The following is a 26,050-nucleotide window of genomic DNA, read 5'->3' as shown; positions in this document are numbered from 1 at the left end:
CAGGCAGATTCTTAACCACTGTGCCACCAGGAAGTCCAAACAAGTCAATTCTGTATGTTGATTTTATATCCTGCAAATTTATTGAATCTGTTGATTAGTTCCAACAGTTTTGGGGTTGAGTTTTTAGGATTTTCTATATATAAGATCATATCATCTGCAAATAATGATAATTTTACTTCTTCCATTCTAATTTGGATACCTTTTTCTCTTGCCTAATTACTCTAGCTGGGAGTACTCTTCCAGTACTATGTTGAATAAGAGTGGTGAGAATGGGCACCGACCCTTGTATTGTTCCTCACCTTAGAGGAGAAGCTTTCAATCTTTCATCACTGAGTATGATGTTAGCTGTGGACTTGTCATATATGCCCTTTATTATGTTGAGGTATGTTCCTTCTATACCCGGTTTGTTGAGGTTGTTATTCTTACTGTTGAAATTTTCCATTCTGTGTTTGTTTTCCCTTTAAGCAAACTAAAGTTGTGTCTATTTGACTGAGGCAGAATTGGAGACAGCTAAAAGTTGTTGGAACTCCATTCACCAAAGCTATTAAGGGCTCCCTGGGTGTGAAGGGGTCATCTTGTTAGATCTTGGGCTGGGTGGGACATTTCAATTTTTAGGTAGCATACAGTTAGTTGCATCACCTTCACATAGGGAAGGCTTAAATTGAGGTAGTTTCCATGATCTTCTTTTTTATATGGAGTCATACACATTCATCCTTGTGTATGACTTCTGGACCATCCTGCCAACTGAGCACCAACATCATGGTTCTGGGTGTAGAGTTGAGCTTCAGTCTGAATGCCAAAAACAGCAGCCAGCACCCTTTGCATGAAACCCAAAGCTGGAGCCTCATTTCCTGAAATAGAATAACATTCTAGCTTTCCCATCTGCCAATTGTAACACACAATTTGTAGTTAAGATTTGAATTTCTCAGCAACTGTGCCTAAGGGTCTCTGGGACTCTCCTAAAATCAGTGAGAAAAAAGTGACAGTCTGTGAGCAGCTTGCTCAGGTCCGTCATCTTTATTTAATGTTAGCACATAATTGAACTGCAAGAAGTTAGAGTATTGGGGCAAGAGAATGTTCCTTTCAGGGATTTTTTTTTTTCATATGTTTTCATTTCAGACACGGTGGCTCCCTAGTTGCTGGAAAAGGAAGGGACAAGAAAAAAATCTGCTAGTTTTCTTCATTTACTCATCTCTGTTCAAATCTGGTTTCACATTTTGATTCAAAAGAAGGCCATCAAAAGAGGTTGTGCTCTTCAGCTCCATCATGTAGGTGACCCTGAAATCGTAGAAATTGGGAGAAAGTCTGAGCCTAACACATTGCATTTGAGGGCTGTAAAACAGACAGCAATGATATGGCCACTGATTTTTAGCAGGTACTACTGACAGAAGCCTCTGGTCTCTTCATCAAAGAACTGCAACATAAGTTGACTGGAAGGTCTTCTCCTTTTAATGGTGGTGGGAGAGACTGGGTTAGGTAGCTGCTCTGGTGTGAGTGAGTTTGCCTCTTTAGGATGTTCTACTGTGAAGGGGTTCCTGGACTACTTACTGCTATTGGCAGGTACTGGGAAGTTAGCCAAACTTCTCCACAGTGATGGGGAATGTCCAAGTATGACATATGATGGGCCCATGGTCTGATGTAAACTGTATTTGAATACTGGTGTTACTGTTTTCCGTCTGTGTTAACCTGGGAGCATTAACCTCTCTGAGCCTTGGATTTCTTATCTGCCAAATAGGGTGTATTAGTCAGGGTTCTCTAAAGAAACAGAACCAACACTGTGTATATGTATACACACACAGAAAGAAAGAGAGAGAGAGAGATGTACTCTAGGGAATTGGCTTACGTGATTATGAATACTTGGTAAGTTCAAAAATCAGTGGAGTAGACCAGCAGGCTGGAGATCCAGGGAAGAGTTGCAGTTCAAGTCCAAAAAGTGTCTACTGGTAGAATTCCTTCTTGCTCAGAGAAGGTCAATTTTTGTTCTATTCAGGCCTTCTACTGTTTGGATGAGGCCCACCCACCCTGTGGAAGGCAATTCCCCCTACTCAAAGTCGACCAATTTAAATGTCAATGTCATCCAAAAAACACCTTCACAGAAACATCTAGTATAATGTTTGACTGAATATCTGGGCACTGTGGTCCAGTCAAGTTGACATACAATTAGCCATCACATGGGGATAATTCCACTTAACTTTAGGACTGTTTGAAGACTTAATGAGATAATGTATGTAAAGTCAAAAGAAGTTGACCTTTCCACAAATGGTGGCTGCTATTTTCCTGATTGAGCTGTTAGTAGCCAAAAAAACAAGATCAAAATTGGTACAAACTTCCTGGAGGGAAACTTGGCAATATGTACAAAAAAACCTTCAATGATTTGTTGTTCGAAGTGTGCTTCCATAATTAGAACTGTATCCAAAGGACATAACTCAGGATGAGAATAAAATCTAGTTTTGAGGATGCTCATACAGTGATATTTATAATACAAAAAATTGGAAACAATCTAAATGTTCGACAATATGAAATTGAATTAATAAATTAAGATATAGGTCACACAATGGAGTATTAAGCAACCCTTTACAACAATGTTGCAGAAGACTTTTTTAATGGAAAATGGTGATATGAGAAGTTAAAAAAAGGGACTGAAATAAATATGTACAGTGTGAGGTTGTGATTGTATTAAAGCTATATGCATAAAGACTGAAAGGTCATTCTCCAAAATACAAAGGATAGTTATTTCTGGGTGGCAAGGTTAAGGGTGATATTTGATGTTATTGTTGATATTTTTGTGCATCAGAATTTTCTGATTTTTTAAAAAATGAATGTGTCGCAAAGGTAATTTTTAAGCAGTTTTGTAATGGGTTTGCTACGGTAGATATGAGACTGGTCAGAGAGAATTTGGCCAGGTGGTGATGCTCTGAAAGAAGGGGTAAGGCAACAAGGTCAAAATAAGTGGAATCTTTCAGGTGTGGCCTCACCTGGAAAGAAAGCCAGCTCCAGGAGGAGCCTTCACTGGAAGAAAGAGGGTGCTCTTTTCTTGATCATTTGAAAAGCCTTCATAAGCAGGGTCACGCCAGAGGGCTTTTGAGGTGTCCAATAGGGCCAGGACTAGGGTGAGGCAAGCAAGGAACCCAGGGTACAAGATGTAAGGTGGCACACACTCTCAGGTGCTGACCCTGTGCTTGCACGGCAAAGACGTTCCAGCACCTTCTTTAACACATGCCTGAGTAAGTGTTGCCTTATATCCTGCACCCTGGGTGCCTCAATTGCCTCACCCTAGTCTCTGTCCTGGTGTCAACAAGTAACTCCTAACTGATTGCTCCTACAGAAATGTTATTAGCTGAGTTGGAGCTGGAGTGAAGGAAATGTGTCACCATGCTCAACAGGTGGATGAGTCTGTGGGAGGTGGGTCCCTCTTTCTCTACTGCCTGTCAATCTAAGATGTGTTACTAATAGTATGAAACTGACTATCGTTTGTTTTTGTAATTGGCGTGGGTATATTTTGGGAGTTTGTGATGTTGGGCAGGAAATGATGCAGTAAAATACTTTACAGTGATACATGTTGGCTATTTGCTATGGTCTTATTAAATTACTCCTAGAGTAACTCATTTATCTTACATGCCCAGGAAATAGATGCCAGACATTAAGATAAAGACAGTTTTAAAAATTAAGAATCTAATCAAGGCTGAGGAAGTTAGCTACAACCTCAGTGAAGATTACAAATTTCTCTGAGCAGATAGAAGTCAGAAATGGTGCACCTTGAACTCACGAAACCTCAGCCATATAAAGAGCACAGACATGGAATCCTGGTATAGTAACTGTGAGAAGATTCAATCTAAAATTCTCTTAAATTTGAAGATACTAGAATGTTTCAACTTAATGCATCTGCCTAAATCCATTGTACAGTTATAATTTTAGATGGGAATTATAAGGCTGACTTGTTAGACCAGTTAGACACATTTCTTTAAACATTGCAAGTACACAAATGCCAAATAAGTGCAGATTCCTTACTGCAAAAAATTAAAACACATAACTCTTAAAGATTTATGTTTTAGTTCTAAACCTTCCTGGGCTTAAAAGAACTCTATCTCTGTGGTAGGCAGAATTCTAAGATGATCCCCCAATGACCCACACCCTTGTATACTCTCCTCCCCTTGAATGTGGCTGGAACTTGCAAATATGATATCATTCCTGTAATTAGGTTACTAATCAATTGACTTTGAGCTAATCAAAACAGATTCCTGGGTGGACCTGCCTTAACCAGTGAGCCTTTCAAAGAAGGAGAAGCATCAGAGAAATGTGCTCCTGCTGACTTTGAAGATGTAGATCAGCTCTGGCCAATGGACAACAAAAACCCTGGGACCTCAGTCCTAAAACCACAAGCAATTCAATTATGCCAGCAACCAGTAAATTTGGAAGAGGACCCTGAGCTTTAGATGAGAACCAGTGCCCTAGATTTCAGCCTGGTAAGACCCTGAACTAGCCCATGCCTGACCTCCTGATCCACAGAAATGGTGTAATGAAAAACTAACGTTCCCTCTGTAGTGGATTGAATTGTGTTCCCTGCAATATGTTGAATGCATTGAGGCCCTAACCCCTGGTACCTGTGAATGTGACCTTATCTGGAAATAAGTTCTTAGCAGATGTAATCAAGTTAAGAGGAGGTCATATGGGATTAAGGTGGTCCCTAAATCTGATGACTGGTGTCCTTATAAGGAGAGGGAGATTTGGAGACATGCATACACACACAGGGAAGATGGCCAAGTGAAGATGAGGCAGAAATTGGAGTAATGTAGCTAAAAGCCAAGGAATGGCAAGGATTGCTGGCAACCACCAAAAGCTGGGAGAAGCAAAGAAGGATTCTTCCCTAGAACCTTCAGAAAGAGCATGGCCCTGCTATCTTGATTTCAGACTTCCAGCCTCCAGAACTGTGAAGAAATAAATTTCTGTTGTTATAAGGCCCTGGTTTGTGGTAATTTGTTATGGCAGCCCTAGAAAGCTAATATACTCCCTAAAGAAACACTTATGCTATCTCTGGCAGAGACTGGCCAGATGCTCACCAAACCCATTTCTTCGAGCACATGGCTAGACCACATTTCCCAGCTGTCCCTCACCTGGAGGTGCTATGTGCTTAGTTCTTGCTGATGGATTGTGAGCAGAGGTGTTGAGACACTTCAGGTCATCGAATTAAAGCTGGTGTGCTTTGTCCAAGCTGTATCTTTTCTTCTTCCATGGTGACCTTGGAGGACATGTGTCAAAGCTGGAAGGGCCACAAGATTAAATGAGCCTGGATCTTTGAGTCTCTGCTTAGAGGAAAGCCCTAGGCCAAGAACATCTGCATTGGACTTTCCATGAGAGAGAAATAAACTTATGTTGTGCTAAGCAACTGAGATTTGGGTGTTTGTTTATTGCCCTATTACACCATCCCAAATATTCTTTGACAGTTGATAATACACAGTGTCCAGAGATATCAGCTGGGCTGCAAGGTCTGAAGCAGCAGCCAGACAGCAATGTTTTCCTAATCCCAACTGCCAGCCTGAGGTCCCTTTTTATACTCATAGTGTCTTGTACTATACACAGACTAAAGATTAAAAAGGGATGATCTTTGTATTCGTCAGGATTCTCCAGAGAAATAGAACTGACAGGAGATAGATGGATAGATAGATAGATAGATAGATAGATAGATAATGAGGAATTGGCTCATGCAGTTATGGAAGCTGAGAAATCCCACAATCTGCCATTTGCAAGCTGAAGACCCAGGAAATGTGGTGGTATAGTTCAGTCTGAATCTGAAGGTCTGAGAATTAGGGGAATCGATGGTGTAAGTCTCAGTCTGAATGTAGGAGAAATCCAATGTCCCAGGTCAGCAGCAATCAGGCAGAGAAGGGGTGAATTTTCCCTGCTTTTGTCTTTTCTTTTATTCAGGTCCTTAAACGATTGGATAATGCCCACCCACATTGGGAGGAAAATCTGCTTCACTGATTCAAATGCTAATCTCATCCAGAAACACCCTCATAAAAATACCCAGAAATAATGTTTAGCTAAATATTTGGGCACCCCATGATCCAGTCAAGTTGACACATAAAATTAATCATCACAGTCTCATAGCCCATGTTCCTGGTTTGTGCCTAAATATTGCCAAATTCTTCCATCCACTCACAGAATCCTGTAACCTCAGGCTGCTCCTTCACAGAATGGGATTTTTAATTTTAATACCTCAAGATACTTAAAAGTCTTTATGTTTAGTTTTAAATACTTTGAACTTGACTGAATCTTGCGTTTTCCATCTTTCTCAACATAACTCTTACATATTTTAAAAAGACATCTGTAATAATTTCTTAAGGCTTTGTCCCTAGTTTTTGTTGTTGTTGTTGTTGTTTTTGCGGTACGCGGGCCTCTCAGTGTTGTGGCCTCTCCTGTTGTGGAGCACAGGCTCCGGACGCGCAGGGTCAGCGGCCATGGCTCACGGGCCCAGTCGCTCCGCGGCATGTGGGATCTTCCCGGACCGGGGCACGAACCCGTGTCCCCAGCATCGGCAGGTGGACTCTCAACCACTGCGCCGCCAGGGAAGCCCTGTCCCTAGTTTTAAGGACATTATACTGACATGTTTGGACATTTAAGAGAACTTTAAGATTCACTATACTTTTAAGTTTAATTATGTTTATTGGAATTAATTAAATGCTGTGAACGTTTTATTTGTTAGTCAGATATTTAAGGGGCTTAAAAAGTAAACTGAATTATTCAATTTATAAAGATCTTAGTTAAATGGGACGAATTGTCAGTCAAAGGCATTTGTATAAGAGATCATTAAACTTTACTAGATTATAAATAGAATAATAAGATTTGTAGGTTGAACTCAAAAGCTTGAGGAAAAGCTAGGTTTGGAGTTTGTAACTTTAATAAATAAAATATTTATATTAAACCCCTTCATTTGATAGCAAATCATTTTCTGCAAACAAAACAAAATCTCACATTATAGCTTAAAAACAAAATCAAATGAACAAATAAACCTGCTTCTACACCACACAGTAGGTAGCTTCTAATCTTCTCTGTGTTGGGGAACCAGATAATCAGGATTTTGAGAATACTGCTCCCTTCAGTGTCTGAGGAGCTCCTCAACAGAGAAAGAGCATGAATTTTAGTACACATAAAAGGTGTAGTGTATTTAGACCAGAACAATCACCAGGGATGTATGCTAAAAAATCAGGTCCTGGGCCTCTTCCCTGTGACTCTGCTCCCCTGTATCTGAGGTAGGATTTGAGGGATCTGGAATTTTTAACACAGTGCTTCTCACAGGGTGGTTCATGAAGCAGCATCAGCTTTACTTATCTTAAGATATTTCTTTACGGGCCACAAAAGGAAAAATAGACAAGTGAGACTATATCAAACTAAACAGCTTCTACACAGCAAAGGAAAAAATCAGCAGAGTGAAAAGGCAATATTTGGAATGGGAGAAAATATTTGCAAACCATCTATCTGATAAGGGGTTAATCTCCAAAATATATAAGGAACTTCTTCAATTCCATAGTAAAAAAAACAAAGCAAAACAAAACAAAACAAAAACTAATAGCCTGATTAAAAAATGGGCTAAGGATTTGAATAGACATTTATCTGAAGAAAACATACAAATGGCCAACAGATATATGAAAAGATACTCAACGTCACTAATCATCAAGGAAGTATAAATCACAACCACAAAGAGATATCATCACCTCATACCTGTCAAGATGGCTACTATCAAAAAAACAGCAGATAACAAGAGTTGGCAAGGATGTGAATAAATTGAAACATTTGCACACTGTTAGTGGGGATGCAAAATGGTGTAGCTGCTATAGGTAATAGTGTGGAGGTTCCTCTAAAAATTAAAAATAAAACTTCCATATGATCCAGCTACCCCACTTCTGGGTATTTACCCAAAAGAATTGAAATCAAGATTTCAGAGATATTAGCACTCCTATGTTCATTGCAGCACTATTCACAATAGTCAAGAGGTGGAAACAACCTAAATGCTCATTGACAGATAAATGGATAAAGAAAATGTGGTATATACATACAATGGAATACTATTCAGCCTTAAAAAGGAAGGAAATTCTGCAATATGAGACAACCTTGAGGACATTATGCTAAGTGAAATAAACCAGTCATAGAAAGACAACTACTACATGATGCCACTTATATGAGTATATAAAATACTCAAATCCATAGAATCAAAGAGTAGGATGGTGGTTGTCAGGGGCTGGGGGGAGGAAGAAATGCGAGTTACTAATCAGTGGGCATAAAATTTCAATCAAGCAAGAAGAATACATTCTAGAGATTTGCTGTACATTGTACCTATAGTTAACAATGTATTATATACTTTAAAAATTGTTAAAAGGGTAGATCTCATGTTAAGTGTTCTTAACACAATAAAATAAAATAAAACAAAAAGATAAAATAAAATTAAGAAAATATGGAAAATATTTCTTCTAATGTTCTCTGCTAGTCTGAGTCACTTGTTATTTAGGAATGGCTCCTCTGTTTGCCTGGCTCAGTGGCTGTCTTCCTCCCTGAAGAATCTCTGCCTACTGTTTCTCAGTTCCCAATGTTGCAGACCCATCAGAGGTTTTTATGCTCTTGACACCCCCAGTTTTCAGTCTTCAGATTGAATATGGGCTAGAAGGTCACCCACTGGGCAGAGCCATGACATTTCCTGTCATCACAATAGGGTCTATTGGCTGAGGCAGTCTGTTTGATTCTTCAATGATTCTTTGTGAATTGATGCAAGTGCACTTTTGTGACACATATTGTTTCTTCAGAGGCCTTTTAAAATGTCTTCTTGGTTGTGACACATATAATTGAAATGGCCACATATCAGAGTGTATCTATTATACATGCCTGCAAAATGCGAGGACAGGAAGTACAGTAAGATGTTAGAGATAACTCTTGGAAATGCCACTGTTATCTGATAATTTATAACTGCAAATGATGAGGAAGTCACAAGTAATTTTACTGGAATAAATATCAATTTTTGCAGCATTGCCATTGTCTCCCCATATGGGCTCATGTACGGGAAAACTGCACTCACAAGTGTAGGCATGCCCCTAGCATTTGCAGGGCTTGAGGCAAGAGTATCAGTGAAGACCCTAGCAGTGCAGTGCCTGCCTCTTTTCTTTCCACCCCTGGCTTTGTCCCGAACCATTATTCTAGCCCAAGTGACTAAGCTCCATCTACTCCTGCACCCCAATCACCAGCCACCCCTTAGCACAGTCTACTTTCAGGAGGATGGACCCAGGGACAGGCTTGCATGGGTCCTGGAAATGGCCTGAGTCCCTCTGAGCAGGGAATTTCAGGGTCCTGAGATCCAGAGCTTGACCTAGAAGAGGGTCTGTGGGCTTTGAGTGGATACATCCTCTTGACTCTATGCTTTACTTGCCTCATGTGGAGGACTCAGCTGGAGGAAATCTAGAGCAGGGTCTTCTAAACATTAAAGTCTAACCTGTGGGCCTTCCCGTAGGTGAGGGGCCCAGATAAGGAGCCCTGGTTGCCCAGGTCTAAAGGTAGTACTGGTTATGGGGTTCAAAGTTGAAGAAGATCTAATTGCCAGCAAGGATGTGTCATCATTGGGGAAACTACCTTAGGACCCTTATGGTGCTCTTTGTCTTGTGTTATGACATTTAATTTTTATCAGTGGCCACAATCAATTAATGTGGGACCCTAAGTCATTATGCTCCCATCACTCTTCTCTTATCTCAGCCACACCCTTCCCCTGAAATCCTCCCCCCAATAACAATTCAGTTTTCCTATATTTATGATTTTCAATCATTAAGCCACCTTTAAGAGTTAGAGTGTCTCAAAATTCTTTGGGAGTTTGAAATGCTTTATGGAAGAGAAAAAGAGTTTAGAGGTTAAATAGGTTCAGGGAATGTTGCATATGCCCTCTCCCTAACCTGGTGACTTACAATTCAGCTTGGCATATTAAAGGCTCTGAGAATTCCCGCAGTAAGCAAATCTGTTTCACTTTATTTAACTCTTTGTTTCCATATGTATTTGAAAATAGACAGCGCACTCCTTTGATTCCAAAGAGGTGCTTACTGATAGTTTCTGCCCTAAAGGAAAATTAAACTAAGGCATTTTTCTATTTATTTGATACCTATTTATTATCCCAAAGACTGGACTAGAGGTACAAAGGGAAACTAAACTAAGACTCTGCCTTTGGGGAGCTATTAATCATTTTACCAGTGACTTCAAATGTGATTCAATTTAAATTTGGAGAAAGCTCAGTTTTGTTTAGGAATCTTAGTTCAGTTATAACTTGAGGTCAGTTTCCATTTAAATGGCTGGGAAAACATGCATGACGCAGAGTGTGCCTGCTGCTGATTACATTTTTCAGTGTGTTCTGTCTGTGAAGGGGTCTTAAAGTTAGAAAATCAGATATCCTTTTATCTTGGATCTTATGTGAGCCATCCCCAAACCTCGGGGTACTTTGGGGCTGATGTGGCCCACCACTACCTCCTAGGATTTGTTGGGGTGCTAAAGTGGCCCATTACTACCTCTTAGGTTACTTAGGAACTGATGTGATCTGTCTCAACCTCCCATGGTACCTTGAGGCTTCTGTGGCCTATCACTACTTCCAAGGGTACTTTGTAGGCTGTCAGATGATCAGTGATCTTCCAGGAGGCTGCCCAATCCAAGAATCAATAAAGCATTAGAGTGGTTGCTAATTAGAACCATTGTTTTCTTTGCGGGGGGGGGGGGCACACAGACTGTTTGGGGAGAGTTTCAGTGCTTCCTGTACATTTCAAATCTTCCTTTTATCTCACCACTTGCTTCCCATAGTCAGGAATGTGTGATGTAACCTGAGATGAAATAAGAACTGCTTGTCTCCTTAGGGGTGTTTTTAGGTACAACCTTTAATGAAAGCAGGGAAAGGCCTGGGTGGTCTCTCAGCAGCTCTTTAGTTACCGCGATTGTAGCAATGTTATCGGTGCACCATCTGTATTTCTTCCACACTCACCTCTACATGTGGAAGGCTGCTCACTGTGAACACCTGTGATTCTGCCAGAGGGCTTTTTTACCCCTTTGGTTAGGGGAACATGCTCAGCTCTCACACATAGTAAGCATAAATTGCCAGAGAGTTAATGCTTCCGGAAGCAGGCTTCAACCAATGACAATGGAAAGTTAGTGAATACAGTAAGTCCCCTACATATGAACGAGTTCCGTTCTGAGAGCACGTTCATAAGTCCAATTTGTTCATAAGTCGGACAAAGTTAGCCTAGGTACCCAACTAACACAATTGGCTATATAGTACTATACTGTAATAGGTTTACTATACTTTTCACACAAATAATACATAACGAATGAACAAACACAAAAAATAAAGAAAACCTTTTTAATCTTACAGTACAGCACCTTGAAAAGTACAGTAGTACAGTACAACAGCTGGCATCCAGGGGCTGGCATCGAGTGAACAGGCAAGAAGAGTTACTGACTGGAGGAGGGAGAGGAGGTGGGAGATGGGAGAGCTGAAGGATCGTCAGCAATAGGGGACGGAGGGTAAGCTGCAATTTCACTCACGCCTGACGTTGATGTCACAGGTTCTGGTTCCTAGCTGGATTCAGTTCTATCTAGCCTCTTTTCTTGTCATAGGTGACACGGTAGCACTGAATTGCATTCTGAATGGCTGCTGCAACTTTCGTGTACCATTCTACGCTCGGGTCCTGTGCCTCAAAAACTAACAGTGCCTCCTCAAATAAAAAAAAATCCCCTTGCCATTTCCTGCATCGTGAATCTCTTCAGTTCTTCAGTTACTTCTTCTTCCTCTTGTCTCTCTTCATCCTTTCTCTAGGCTTCCAATTCCATTAGGTCTTCATTAGTAAGCTCCTCGTGTTGCACAGCAACAGTTCTGGACAGTAAAGTACAAAAAAGCACAACCACTTGTAGGGGATGCACCCACGTGACAATGTATGTCAGACACATGAACTAACTTACATGATTGGACACGAGGATGCACGTTTGTATCTTTGAAAGTTTGCAACTTGAAGGTTCGTATGTAGGGGACTTACTGAAAATGCCCCAGCTTTCTCATCCTTAGTTGGAATAGCTCTGAGGTGTATTCTTTATTGTTTCCCATGGTTCCCCACTGAAACTGACCTCCAGTTGCCACAATGGTAACTAGCTTAAAAACACATTCTTTATTGGCTGCCTTCGCTTCCATTTTCATTTCCCCACTTCCCTACTGGTGTTTCCTGACATTGCCTCCTTGCTAAAAATGCCTACACTTAGATACGTGAGTAAAGTCTCCTTATTGGAGAAACCCCAAACGAGCCAGTGATCCTAATACATTTAGTCTTGAAGTTTGCTAATGGAGGCTAGAGAGACCTTCTTTACCTGTGACTATCATTTGGCACTAATTGTTTGAAAAATGTTATAGTCCATTTTTAGTTTGTTACTTTAAAATTGAAGAAAAATATATTCTGAATCTACTAGTGGTAGACATTATAAATCACGAAAGAAAAACATGTATTGATATCAGGAGTTGCAAAATTAAAACACTTGGTCTAAAGCCTTTTCTGTCAATCTTCTTTTGACCTGAATCTGGCTGAATTCACTGGTACATTATTACTTGTAAGCAGAAAAGTTTTTTTAAAATTATTATGTGCATATCCTACATGTGTTATCTACAGATGAGAAGGCCAAAAGTGGTCATAATGAAAGGGAGAGGCATCTTGTGTCTCAGTGTGGTAGGTAGCTTCTAAGATAGCCCCTAAATACTTCTACCTCTTTGTACCCATGGCTTTGTGTTATCCCCTTCCCTTGAGTAACTTGCTTCAGTAAACTTTCTCAACTATGAGGAGATGTCACTTCTGTGATTAGGTTATAAGAGACTGTAAACTCCATCTTGCTATCCAGACACTTCCCTTTGCTTGCTTTGTTGAAGCAAGCTGCCTTGTATAGGAGGCCCATGTAGCAAGGAACTGAGGATGACCTCTGGCTAACAGCCAACAAGGAACTTGGATTCACGGTCCAACAAGCCAAAAGGAGCTGAATTCTGTCCACAATCATGAAGTGAGCTTGGAAGTGGATCCTTCCCTAGTTGAGTTTTGAGATGAGACTCTAGCCCTCTCTGACATCTTGATTGCCACCTCATAGGGCATCTGAGGCAGAGGACCCAGCTAAGCTATGCTCAGATACCTAATCTACAGAAACTGTGAGATAATAAATGTGTGTTGTTTTAAGCTACAAATATATGTGGTAATTTATTATGCAGCAATAGATAACTAATATACTCAGCACGTGTAAATATGTGCAATAGTTAAGAATTTGAACTTTCTTATTCATTCTGTATTAGGGCAAATATTTGGGATGTACAAGGAAAATTCAGGCTCTAACAGTGTCAATGTCACCCTGAATACTGAATCAAATTGACCATGGTAGTGATGGATTATGCTTAAATTTCAGGCTTGAGCTCCTGCTGTTCTCAAAAGAAAAGGAAGATACCTTCTCTTTGAAAGTCTATCTGATCAAGATTCTTTGTATAAAAATGGCCACTCGTAGATTAGCTTCTGAGTATATTTTCTACCAATGATCTTAAGTCATCCCTAAGCTTATGCAAGTCTCTTAGCAACAGAAGATGATCCCGAATGAGAAAGCATCATGAGCCAACGCCCCTGCAAGCAGCTGAGCCAAAAAAGATGGAATTTTAAACTTTATTTTTTTAAATATTTAAAATGAATTCATCTTGAGAAAATGGAGCAGCATGTATAAATCTATTAGCTGTTTGAATAAGTTCAGTTGTTTCAAGGTTACATCTTCTGTGTCTAGGATAAATATATTTTAAAAATCCATACAGTAAAATGTAAAAAAACAGTTTCCTTGGAATCAACACGTCTACTGCCAGAGAAGTCACATTTCTTGTAAAACAATGCAACATAATGGATGGCGGTGGAGTGAGGCCAGGTGGTTTTAAGTATCAAGCTGACGGTGGAATGTGGTATTTAGAAGATAGTCACAGCACAACATTCAAGGAGACACAGAAATCTATTGGTTGACAACTTAACAAAATGCAGTGTGTTCTCCAAAGGATTATTTCAGCCTCAGAAATAGCTACCTTTCACATAGCTTCACTTTATGCTCAACATATTCTGTCTGTTGTGGGTGAATTCCACAGAATCATCTCAGAGATAAAACTGCTTCATAACTGGGTCTTTTTGTGCCTTTATTCTCTAGCCTACACATTTTTGAGTAGGGGTACGTAAGATGTTACACTGGGGTATAGGAAGAAAATATTAGAATTTTTCCTTTAAAAAAATAGGAAAGAAATTAAGCTTTATCAAGAGTTGATATTCATACTGACACTGATGGTCTCACTCAGTTTCTCTGCATAGAAGGCTATTGTGTGTCATGCCCAGTGTCCGTGGTTTCCTGAGAGAAAAGTGAGATCCCATAATGCAGACAGGTTGACTGAGGTCCCTTCACCATTTGTTGGTTCTATTCCAGGGTATTGAAGTTCCCATGAGACTGGTTAAGTGGACTTGATGGTTATATTTTCTTGCAAAGTAGAAACTACATATTGAAACTGTATATTGAAATGAAATGAGTGACCTTGAAAATCTTTTCTACCACACACAAATTCACTGGCTATCCTAAAGCAAAATGTGAAAAAGAGCTGTTGAACTTATTTTTGCTCTTCTTTTTACAGTTTAGATTATTCATCTGAGACCCCTCTTCTTTAATAATACAAGCGTTTATGCTATACATTTCTCCCTAATTATAGATAATTGTGGACAACACATGGGTAGATCTTGTTTTTTTAATCCAATCTGCCAATTGTCTTTTTTTTTTAACATCTTTATTGGGGTATAATTGCTTTACAATGGTGTGTTAGTTTCTGCTTTATAACAAAGTGAATCAGTCATACATAAACATATGTTCCCATATGTCTTCCCTCTTGCGTCTCCCTCCCTCCCACCCTCCCTATCCCACCCCTCCAGTGCCAATTGTCTTTTAATTGGTGTATGGACCATTTTAGCTGCATCTCACAAATTTTGTTATGTTGTATTTTCATTTTTTGCTCAGTTCAAAATATTTTCTAATCTCCCTGGGACATCCTTTTTGATCCATGGATTTTTTGGAGTATGTTAATTTCTAAGAGTTTGGGGATTTTCAAGATGTCTTTCTGTAATTAATTTCTAGTTTAATTCCATTATTGTCAAAGAACATACTTTGCATCATTTTAATTCTTCTAAATTTGTTAAGTTTTGTTTTAGTACCCAGGGTATAGTCTATATTATTGAACATTCTATGTGCACTTGAAAAAAGTGAGCACTTTGCTGTTGTTAAGTGGATTTTTCTATAAATGAATGTCATTAGGTCCAGGTGATTGATAAGTTTGTTCAGTTCTCTTATATCCTTGCTGAATTTCTATATACTTGTTCTGTCAAGTACTAAGAGAGGAGTGAAATTTTTTCACCTGTAATTGTGAATTTATCCATTTCTCCTTTCTGTTCTATCAGATTTTGCTTCACGTATTTTGAAGCTCTGTTTGGTGCAAACATACACATTTAGAAATCTTATGTCTTTTAGTGAGTTGATCCTTTTACATTATGTAATGTCACTTTGTTATCTCTGGTAATTTTCTTTGCTTTTAAATCTACTTTGCCTGATATTAATATAGAATTTTTATACCATGAGTAAATAAAAATAGATTTTTGATAATATTTTATATTGTATCATCTTAAATTTCTGTTTCATGTATGCTATACAGTGTATGTAATACTTAAGTACACAGTGGTTGTATAATGTATGTAAAATATAAGTAGTATATAAGTATAATAGTGCTTGCAGATGTATTATTTAAAAGTTTGAACTCTGCAAGCCAGAAGGGAGTGGCAGGAAATATTGAAAGTGATGAAGGAGAAAAACCTGCAACCAAGACTACTCTACCCAGAAAGGATCTCACTCAGATTTGATGGAGAAATTAAAACCTTTACAGACAAGCAAAAGCTAAGAGAGTTCAGCACCACCAAACCATCTTTACAACAAATGCTAAAGGAACTTCTCTAGGCAAGAAACACAAGAGAAGGAAAAGACCTACAAAAACAAACCCAAAACAATTAAGAAAATGGTAATAGGAACATACATATTGATAATTACCTTAAATGTAAATGGACTAAATGCTCCCACCAAAAGACACAGATTGGCTGAATGGATACCAAAACAAGATCCATATATATGCTGTCTACAAGAGACCCACTTCAGACCTAGAGACACATACAGACTGAAAGTAAGGGGATGGAAAAAGATATTCCATGCAAATGGAAACCAAAAGAAATCTGGAGTAACAATTCTCATATCACACAGAATAGACGTTAAAATAGACACTATTAGAAGAGACAAAGAAGGACACTACATAATGATCAAGGGATCAATCCAAGAAGAAGATATAACAATTGTAAATATTTATGCACCTAACATAGGAGCACCTCAATACATAAGGCAAATATTAACAGCCATAAAAGGGGAAATTGACAGTAACACATTCATAGTAGGGGACTTTAACACCCCACTTTCACCAATGGACAGATCATCCAAAATGAAATAAATAAGGAAACACAAGGTTTAAATGATACATTAAACAAGATGGACTTAATTGATATTTATAGGACACTCCATCCAAAAACAACAGAATACATATTTTTCTCAAGTGCTCATGGAACATTCTCCAGGATAGATCATATCTTGGGTCACAAATCAAGCCTTGGTAAATTTAAGAAAATTGAAATTGTATCAAGTATCTTTTCCGACCACAACACTATGATACTAGATATCAATTACAAGAAAAAATATGTAAAAAATACAAACACATGGAGGCTAAACAATACACTACTTGATAACGAAGTGATCACTGAAGAAATCAAAGAGGAAATAAAAAAATACCTAGAAACAAATGTCAATGGAGACAAAACGACCCAAAATCTAAGGGATGCAGCAAAAGCAGTTCTAAGAGGGAAGTCCATAGCAATACAAGTCCACCTTAAGAAACAGGAAACATCTCGAATAAACAACCTAATCTTGCACCTAAAGCAAATAGAGAAAGAAGAACAAAAAACCCCGAAGTTAGCAGAAGGAAAGAAATCATAAAAATCAAATCAGAAATAAATGAAAAAGAAATGAAGGAAACGATAGCAAAGATCAATAAAACTAAAAGTTGGTTCTTTGAGAAGATAAACAAAATAGATAAACCACTAGCCAGACTCATCAAGAAAAAAAGGGAGAAGACTCAAATCAATAGAATTAGAAATGAAAAAGGAGAAGTAACAACTGACACTGCAGAAATACAAAAGATCATGAGAGATAACTACAAGCAACTCTATGCCAATAAAATGGACAACCTGGAAGAAATGGACAAGTTCTTAGAAATGCACAACCTGCCAAGACTGAATCAGGAAGAAATAGAAAATATGAACAGACCAATCACAAGCACTGAAATTGAAACCGTGATTAAAAATCTTCCAACAAACAAAAGCCCAGGGCCAGATGGCTTCACAGGCGAATTCTATCAAACATTTAGAGAAGAGCTAACACCTATCCTTCTCAAACTCTTCCAAAATATAGCAGAGGGAGGAACACTCCCAAATTCATTCTACGAGGCCACCATCACCTTGATACCAAAACCAGACAAGGATGTCACAAAGAAAGAAAACTACAGGCCAATATCACTGATGAACATAGATGCAAAAATCCTCAACAAAATACTAGCAAACGGAATCCAACAGCACATTAAAAGGATCATACACCATGATCAAGTGGGGTTTGTTCCAGGAATGCAAGGATTCTTCAATATACGCAAATCACTCAATGTGATACACCATATTAACAAATTGAAGGAGAAAAACCATATGATAATCTAAATAGATGCAGAGAAAGCTTTAGACAAAATTCAACACCCATTTATGATAAAAACCCTGCAGAAAGTAGGCATAGAGGAAACTTTCCTCAACATAACAAAGGCCATATGTGACAAACCCACAGCCAACATCATCCTCAATGGTGAAAAACTAAAACCATTTCCACTAAGATCAGGTTGCCCACTCTCACCACTCGTATTCAACATAGTTTTGGAAGTTTTAGCCACAGCAATCAGAGAAGAAAAAGAAATAAAAGGAATACAAATTGGAAAAGAAGAAGTAAAGCTGTCACTGTTTGCAGATGACATGATACTATACATAGAGAATCCTAAAGATGCTACCAGAAAACTACTAGAGCTAATCAATGAATTTGGTAAAGTTGCAGGATACAAAATTAATTCACAGAAATCTCTGGCATTCCTATACACTAATGATGAAAAATCTGAAAGTGAAATCAAGAAAACACTCCCATTTACCATTGCAACAAAAAGAATAAAATATCTAGGAATAAACCTACCTAAGTAGACAGAAGACCTGTATGCAGAAAATTATAAGACACTGATGAAAGAAATTAAAGATGATACTAATAGATGGAGAGATAAACCATGTTCTTGGATTAGAAGAATCAACATTGTGAAAGTGACTCTACTATCCAAAGCAATCTACAGATTCAATGCAATCCCTATCAAATTACCACTGGCATTTTTCACAGAACTAGAACAAAAAATTTCACAGTTTGTATGGAAACACAAAAGACCCCGAATAGCCAAAGCAATCTTGAGAACAAAAAACGGAGCTGGAGGAATCAGGCTCCCTGGTTTCAAACTATACTACAAAGCTACAGTAATCAAGACAGTATTGTACTGGCACAAAAACAGAAATACAGATCAATGGAACAGGATAGAAAGCCCAGAGATAAACCCACGCACATGTGGTCACCTTATCTTTGATAAAGGAGGCAGGAATGTACAGTGGAGAAAGGACAGCCTCTTCAATAAATTGTGCTGGGAAAACTGGACAGGTACATGTAAAAGTATGAGATTAGATCACTCCCTAACACCATACACAAAAAAAAGCTCAAAATGGATGAGAGACCTAAATGTATGGCCAGAAACTACCAAACTCTTAGAGGAAAACATAGGCAGAACCCTCTATGACATAAATCACAGCAAGATCCTTTTTGACCCACCTCCTAGAGAAATGGAAATAAAAACGAAAATAAACAGATGGGACCTAATGAAACTTCAAAGCTTTTGCACAGCAAAGGGAACCATAAACAGGAGCAAAAGACAACCCTCAGAATGGGAGAAAGTATTTGCAAATGAAGCAACTGACAAAGGATTAATCTCCAAAATTTACAAGCAGCTCATGCAGCTCAATAACAAAAAAACAAACAACCCAATCCAAAAATGGCCAGAAGACCTAAATAGACATTTCTACAAAGAAGATATATAGACTGCCAACAAACACATGAAAGAATGCTCAACATCATTAATCATTAGAGAAGTGCAAATCAAAACTACAATGAGATATCATCTCACACCAGTCAGAATGGCCATCATCAAAAAATCTACAAACAATAAATGCTGGAGAGGGTGTGGAGAAAAGGGAACACTCTTGCACTGCTGGTGGGAATGTGAATTGGTACAGCCACTATGGAGAACAGTATGGAGGTTCCTTTAAAAAGTACAAATAGAACTACCATATGACCCAGCAATCCCACTACTGGGCATATACCCTGAGAAAACCAAAATTCAAAAAGAGTCATGTACCAAAATATTCATTGCAGCTCTATTTACAATAATCCGAAGATGGAAACAACCTAAGTGCCCATCATCGGATGAATGGATAAAGAAGATGTGGCACATATATACAATGGAATATTACTCAGCCATAAAAAGAAACGAAATTGAGCTATTTGTAATGAGGTGTATAGGCCTAGAGTCTGTCATACAGAGTGAAGTAAGTCAGAAAGAGAAAGACAAATACCATATGCTAATACATATATATGGAATTTAAGAAAAAAAATGTCATGAAGAACCTAGGGGTAAGATAGGAATAAAGACACAGACCTACTTGAAAATGGACTAGAGGATATGGGGAGGGGGAAGGGTGAGCTGTGACAAAGCGAGAGAGAGGCATGGACATATATACACTACCAAACATAAGGTAGATAGCTAGTGGGAAGCAGCCGCATAGCACAGGGAGATCAGCTCGGTGCTTTGTGACCGCCTGGAGGGGTGGGATAGGGAGGGTGGGAGGGAGGGAGACGCAAGCGGGAAGAGATATGGGAACATATGTATAACTGATTCACTTTGTTATAAAGCAGAAACTAACACACCATTGTAAAGCAATTGTACCCCAATAAAGATGTTAAAAATAAAAAAAAATTTAAAAAAATAAAAGTTTGGAGACCATTTTTCTAAACTTGCATAATCCAATGTGTACTGTAACTTGCACTCTTTGCACAGAATGTTAACTGATATTATGAATAAATATAAATAATATGAAGGTTCTCATAGACTTACAAGGATAGGAAATGCTGCATTAAGCAGAACTGGACATGTTTCTTTGCTACATGACCTCTTGGAGCCTTTATGATGCCAGTATGCATGATGACTCTCCAAGATGGACACAGTGTGCAGTATTCTCCAAGCTCTGGTTCTGGGAAGAGGTTTGTTAGCCTTATTTTGTGATCAGTCTGTGTGCTTCCTAGTACCCAGACTTATGGTAAAAATACTACATTTGGCTTTTTGTGAGTTTGTAATGTCTTGCTAGCATCAAGTTACCAGTATGTTTTTCTTCATCCTAAGTAAAGAGTAGTATCACTTTATTTTCCCAAAAGAAGTGAAATTGTATTGGGCAATTAATCAAATTCTGACCAGACTGGAAGTATGAATTTCTTTTATTAATCTATAATACATCTAAAATAATATCAAAATATTCACTACTTTATTTGAAGGTTTAACCAAATAGTGAGATAATATTCTCTCTCTCTCTCTCTCTCTCTCTCTCTCTTCCCCCCCCTTGCTCCAGATACATATATATATATATATATATATATATATATATATATATATGGATTCTGATGCAGGCTAAAGTTTGAGAAGCTTTGTGCTACTATAATGCATTTAAAATTTTTTGGATTGCAACCTACAGTAATAAATGCATTTAATTTATTCTTATTTATTTTTATTTATTTATTTATTTTGGCTGCGTTGGGTCTTCATTGCTGTGCACAGGTTTTCTCTAGTTGCAGCGAGCTGGGGCTACTCTTCATTGCGGTGCGCAGACTTCTCATTGCAGTGGCTTCTCTTGTTGCGGAGCACGGGCTCTAGGAGCATGGGCTTCAGTAGTTGTGGCTCACGGGCTTAGCTGCTCCGCGGCATGTGGGATCTTCCCAGACCAGGGATTGAACCCATATCCCCTGCATCGGCAGGCAGATTCTTAACCATTGCGCCACCAGGGAAGCCGAATAAATGCAATTTAAATGGTATCCCAGTACACATCTATATTACATTCTCTCTATTTATACAACTGAAACCAAATTTCCATGAAACAATAGTAGTCCTGAATGTGCACCATGATGTTTTCTAGTCTTTACCATCTCATTCCATTTCATTAAAAAAAATATGAATCATGACCCTTAAAATGGATGAATTTTATAATCAATTAATGGATTATGACCTACAGTATGAAAAACACTGATCTCATGTCCTGTCCTGTGCTGTAGAGACTGGATTATTGAAATCTATGTTCCACAGACTCCCTTGCAACTGGATTCTGCATGTATATAACTCATGTAAGATGGAAGGCAGAGTTTTTTTGAAGCAGCATTAACAGAGCTCCCAATGTCAAGTAACTAGCTTCATGGGTATTGAGGGGCAGGGTGTGGGGTTTCAGTTTACCTGTTGTGGATCATAGCAGGTATGGTGTGGTTCTGCAGTAGCGTTGGTAATAATGGTATCCTGATTACAGCAGCTTTTTTTTTTTTAACAGCAGCTTTTTGATTATGGCAGTGGCTATAAGTTTCTGGAGCTAGAAGTTTCCTGATGTAGAGGAAATAGCAGATTTAAATTTTAACTAGATCAGTGCTACTCAAAGTGTGGTCCACGTATCAATGTTAGTCCAAGTTTGTTACTTGTCTGCAGTAAGTACAGAAATTGACATTAAGTATTTTTAAAGTTTTATTGCAATTTGACATTGCTGCCACATTCAAATGAGTGATCAGTTGACTTTGACAAAGTATGGGTCTGTCATCTATTGGAAAAAATTATCACACTAATCTTTCACCATAGGTGATTTAAGAAGCACTGAGCTAGATTATTCTGGAGGTTATATGGACATTGAAATGAAGGTAAAGAAATAAGGAGATTTCCAGTTAGGATGACACAGTGATTTCATGTTTTATATACCCTTCTGGTCCAAACATATAGCAGAGAGAGATAAAATGTAAAAATAGAAAACCAAAAAAGATACAGCCAGCTCTAAAAACAAGAAAATGGAACAGAAAGCAAAGCAGTAGTACTGGACTTGCTGAGTTCCAGGTTGAGAAGCAGAAAAAATCATCTAGGATTTTGGTGACTGAGAAGTATAAATTTCTTCGTTGATGATATGTTGGTAGTAAGTTCAGTGTTGTCTACAAATCTCTTTCTTTCAACTGATCTTAAAAGATTGCTATTTTCTCTCAGATCCCCATTGTCCTCCTTATCTTTTGGATAAGGAGTATGAAGTCAGTCTATATTTAATCTGCCAGTTTTTTTCCCAGATAGCTTTTAAGATATTCTCTTGGTCTTTGGAATACTGCAGTTTCACTATGATATGTCTGAGTGTGTTTTGGGGATTTATTTTTACTTATCCAGCTTGATATTTAGTATGATTCTCAATGTCATTATCTTTTCAAATATTATCTTTCATGCTCTGTGTTCTCTTCTTTTGGAACTTCTATTAGAGATATGGTGAACATTCTTATTCTATTCTCTAAGTCTCTTAATTGTGCTTTTACATCTTTTATTTCCTTTTCAGTTGTACTCCATTTACGTAATTTTTTTCATACTATTTTTCTAGTTCAGCACTACTGTCTTCAGCTATGTATAGTGTGTTGTTTAACATATCCATTGAGTTGGTAATTTCAAAAACTATATTTTTTTATTTCTGAAATTTTCATTTTGCTGGTTTTCAAATCTTTCTGTTTGTTTAGTTGGTAACAGTATTTCCCTCCATGATTTTTAATTTCTTATTTTTTTTAGCCAATTTAATGTGCTTAGGAAGTATATGTATAATTCCATTATATGAAGTTCAAAAGAATAGTACTCTTCATGTTTTTTTTATGCTGATTTTTTTTTTTTTTTTTTTTTTTGCGGTACACAGGCCTCTCACTGTTGTGGCCTCTCCCATTGCGGAGCACAGGCTCCGGACGCGCAGGCTCAGCGGCCATGTCCCACAGGCCCAGCCGCTCCGTGGCATGTGGGATCCTCCCGGACCAGGGCACGAACCCGTGTCCCCTGCATGGGCAGGCGGACTCTCAACCACTGTGCCACCAGGGAAGCCCTTTATGCTGATTCTTATTCATGGTGGCCTGTTTTCTTGTATTGGTTGTAATTTTTTATTATGAGCTCATGCTTTGTGGAAGGGGAGAAAATACTTATGCATGGAAATCCTTTGTGACCCATTTTGAGAATGAGTCCCTTCACAGAAATCTTACATTTTCTCTTCTAGGCCTCTTGAAGTGTAATCAAACTGAGACTACTTTTCCAATTTTATACTGATTTCTAAGGAGTTTCCTGGATCACTCAATGTGTTAGGATAAGAGAGAATATCTTTATTTATTTTTTGTTTATTATTTTTTTGAGTCCCTGTTTTCAATTCTTTTTTAAAAATTGAGTTATGGTAGATGTACAATATTATATGTTACAGGTGTACAATAAGTGATTCACAATTTTTAAAAGTTATACTCCATTTATAGTTATTATAATATACTGGCTATATTCCTTGTGTTATACAATATATCTAGAGAATATCTTATTCATAAGTATGGTATATCACTCAATGGGATCTGATTCTCCAGATTTCCAGTGTGTGAGTGTGTGGGGTTTCCCCATAGCACCAAACAATTCTCCAGACACCAGCTGGGGGTCCTATGATTCAACTCAGTTCTGACACTTATCTACCCGGAGATAGCATCAGATTCCATAGGTTAAGGGTTCAGCCCCACAAGACTGTCCTCCCGCAACACACTTCAGATACCAATTGCAAGCCCAGGTTGTCACCTGTACTTCTGACAAACTGACTATAAATCAGAGGTTCCCACGACCCCCTCCTTGGGTTTTATTAATTTGCTAGAGTGGCTCACTGTCCTCTGGTTCCTTCTTTCCTTCCTTCCTTCCTTTCTTCCTTCCTTCTTCCCTATAACTTTTTATTTTGATATAATTTCTAACTTAAAGAAAAATTGCAAGGATGAAGTTTCAGCCTAGCTTCACTGAGGTCATCCCCTGCAGAAAGCTAAACCATGGCCATGAACTCGGGTTACTGGAACATTCACAGGCTGGCTCATACCATCTGCCTGCTTCTGGAATACAAAGATTTAAACTATGAGGGAAAGAAGTACATGGCAGGGGATGCTCCTGACCATGACAGAAGCCAGTGACTGAATGAGAAATTGAAGCCAGGCCTGGACTTTCCCAATCTGCCCTATTTAATTGATGATGTTTTTGAGATCACCCAGAGCAATGTCATCTTTTGCTACATTGCTTACAAGTACAACCTATGAGGGGAGACAGAAGAGAAGATTCATGTGGACATTTTTGAGAACTAGGTTATAGACACCTCCAATTAGCTGGTCAGTGTCTGCTACAGCCCTGACTTTGAGAAACTGAAGCCTAAGTACTTGGAGGATCTCTGTGAAAAGATGAAGCTCTTCTCACTTTCTGGGGAAGATTCCATGGTTTGCAGGAGACAAGATCACCTCTCTGGATTTTCTTGCTTATGACAGTCTTGACCTGCACCATATATTTGAGCCCTAGTGCCTGGATGCATTTCCAAACATGAAAGAGTTCATTGCCCTCTTAGAAGGCCTGAAGACGATTTCTGCCTACATAAATTTCAGCTGCCTTTGCCCAGGCCCTGTGTACATAAAGATTGCTGTGTTGAGAAAAAAGTAGAGTCCTGTAAGATCAGAAGATAGGAGCTGTCCCTGCTTCACTGGGGCCCTGAAGAAAAGCTGGACCTCCCTGTACCCCCAGAATCATCCCTCTTGTTCTTTTCTCCTTCTTTTCTTTCCCCTCCCTCATCCCTCAGGCCTTATTAGACCCCTTCCCCTCAGCTAATCCCTGTTCATCTTGGCCCTGTAAAGGTTTACTGTACCTTACTTTTCTTTAGCAATTCCACCCCCCACCAATCTTATCCTTCCTGCATAAGCCAACCAGACCATCTTTCCCTTCAGTGGTTGCCTCTGCTTTGAGGTACCTGATTGGACCCTTCTCCAGCAGAGCTCAGCTCTGAGCTCCCTAACACTGCTCTGAAGACCAGTATTGGCCTGATGTGGAGACCCTGCTCCCCCAGCATGGTCTCTGCCCCAGCCCTGCCTGATCCCCAGTAAAGCCTTCTCTCTCTCTCTCTCTCTCTCTCTCTCTCTCTCTCTCTCTCACACACACACACACACACACACACACACACACAGAGTTTATGAAGTAATGTACAAGGGAAGAAAATCCTAGACCTATCTCATGAAGCAAAGGTTACCATATCAAACCCAACAGCACTAAAACTAAATAAATAAATAAAAGCATCTCAACTGTACTAATCATATATTTTATTTTCTGTATTTTATATGAGGCTTTGACATCTTGGGGCCTTGCTAATCCTGAAGAGACTACCCCTTTCAGAGCTAGCTAATTCCTAGAGATATTAAACAACTTGCCTGCCAGGATGTCTTTGATATGCAAACCAACCAATCCATAGTCCATGCTCCCAACTACCTCCTTTATTGAACTCTCACACACCAAGCCAATATTCTCCCTGCCCTAAGTCACTCCAGGGGCAGGTACAGGACAACTGAGGACCACCCCCATAGCCCAGAGCTCACTGAAATTATTCAAACTAACAAATCCTAAAATGCTTAACTTCTCTTGCCTTTTTCTTCCCACCAAAACAACAATGAAGACTTGTGC

General features: G+C 38.8%; 1 pseudogene; it reads left to right on the top strand.

The window, feature by feature from the left end:
- The first annotated feature begins 24,390 nt into the window (after positions 1-24,390).
- On the top strand, positions 24,391-25,042 carry LOC132513175 (glutathione S-transferase Mu 1-like; annotated as a pseudogene).
- Positions 25,043-26,050: the final 1,008 nt, after the last annotated feature.

The sequence above is a fragment of the Lagenorhynchus albirostris genome, chromosome X, assembly GCF_949774975.1.
Source record: "Lagenorhynchus albirostris chromosome X, mLagAlb1.1, whole genome shotgun sequence".
NCBI lineage: Eukaryota > Metazoa > Chordata > Mammalia > Artiodactyla > Delphinidae > Lagenorhynchus > Lagenorhynchus albirostris.
Note: the sequence above shows the minus strand (reverse complement) of the source record. Positions and strands in the feature narration are given on the sequence as shown.